Source organism: Anneissia japonica, unplaced genomic scaffold (genome assembly GCF_011630105.1).
Source record: "Anneissia japonica isolate Jap-2015-1 unplaced genomic scaffold, ASM1163010v1 scaffold1537_len634075_cov158, whole genome shotgun sequence".
NCBI classification, from domain to species: domain Eukaryota; kingdom Metazoa; phylum Echinodermata; class Crinoidea; order Comatulida; family Comatulidae; genus Anneissia; species Anneissia japonica.
Window position 1 is genome coordinate 11,493 of NW_022723531.1, and position 1,968 is coordinate 13,460.

A 1,968-nucleotide genomic window follows, 5' to 3' on the forward strand; every position below is an offset into this window, starting at 1 on the left:
CTTGGGCGATTATTATTTATAGGCCTAGTAAATAGTACAGTATCTGTAGGTTCTTCATTACAGGGCTTAGGCCAAAGGTAATATGATGCTGAAATTATTATTATTATTATTATTTAACATTAATTACACAATGATAGTTTGGAAATCTATTTAATATTTCTCTTATGCGCTCTATTTTTCATTTCATGCTTCAATTCTGTCCCATTTTTCCCCAAAAAATTTCAGTCCATGACAGGATGTGAAGCGTGACAGTTGTGTCAGCCTATGACCCTAGGCCTAGTATAAGCAGGGAGATGTTTACATCTCCCTGGTTTAAGGGGGCCTAGGTAAGACCTCAGCCTGTAGTTAGGCCTATAGTTTATCCTCTTTCTCTCTAGCCTTTGGTATAACTGTACCTATCTACACTTTATAACAGGAGGTACTAGTTGTTGTTGTAGATAATATACACATTTAATAACATCCAAGAAGGTCACAGTTAGTTACACAGTGCCGTACATCACAAGTCCGTGAAATTTCATAGGCCTACCGTATGTAAACATAGAAAGAGCAATAATAGTAAAACTCGAGCGTCACGACATTGCGAAGTGTCTGCTCTTGTTCCTTGTATCGTACTCACTCGAGTCAATCCGAGATGGCCCGAGTGAAGTTTCATGCAAATTTTTCGTACGGAAAAAAAAATCGCCTCCCGCTTGCGTAATTGTTATTGACCGGCATGGATATTCTACGAGGTATTCCCATTCGTTATCCCAATTTTAACTGTGTCGTAATGAAGGTTCATTTAAAATCGCTTGAGCATAAAATTTATAACAACATTCCTCTAGCAATTCAAGAACGCCAGTGTCTTAGCATTTTCAAAATAAATTACAAGAAGCATTTTCTTTTACCTTCATTATTTTTCATATATTTATTGGTTATAAAGGAAAGAATTATAAATTATTTTTTTATATTTAAGAAGAAATGGAATACAGAGAGCGAAAGTTTGGATGAAAATTAGAAGGTAAAAGAGGGAAAGGAAGGCCAAGAACAAGTTAGATAGGTCTAAGCAACATCAAGGAGTGGACAAGGATGAAGTACGGAGATGAGAAAAATTGAGGATCAGTATAGAGAAGAATGGAGATCGTCGACAGTGGTGTAACGCCCGTGAGGTCTGAGGGCGCATCCCTGGATCCCCATTCAGAATGGTGCCCGGAGGGGCCTCGCCGTCCTCCTACTACTATCTAGCATTTTACTAACGCGCCTTCAGAGTCAGTCCCATTCCAAATGGACCCGGGGGAGGCCACTGGGTCCCTATCTCACTGTTCCCAGCACTTTACAACAACGCCTTGAGACGTAACAGTAATAGTAACTTTATTGCCATCATAAAAACAATCATGATACAGTACGCAATTTGGCAATACAGTATAGGATATATTATACTTGAAAAATCGGTTTTCCCATAGAGAATGTTTGCTTATACGTACAGTAGGATACAAGGGCGTCGATCCCTGGTTGAAAATGGGGGAGGGGGGAGACTAAATAAAAAAATAAGCCTTGGGACATAGGACCAAGCCTTGGTTAGGGGCCAGGGGGCGAAGCTTCGGCTTCTTTTATTTCCATACGAAATTTTCAAAATATCCAGTGGCAGATCCAGTAATTTGAAATAGAGCTGGGCCCAGAGAGGGACTTTTACAGATCGGAAGTGTAGACTACCACCTAGGCCCCACCATGGTTGGGGCTGAGGTAATAAAATTTATGATTATGGCACCTTTAGTTGGTCGGAAATGGCACTCTCAGACTGAATTTGAATATAATTTTAATTTTTCTCCACAATTAAATTTCGAAAAAAAATTAGGGATGGTTGGGACCCTTGAATCTGCCACTGAAAGACTCCTCATAAAAAGTTTTTAAAATTATCCTTTTAGTCATTAATTATGCCCGCTTATACTTATTTCGTACAAACTAACCAATAACAGCGCAAGGATCTGCCCG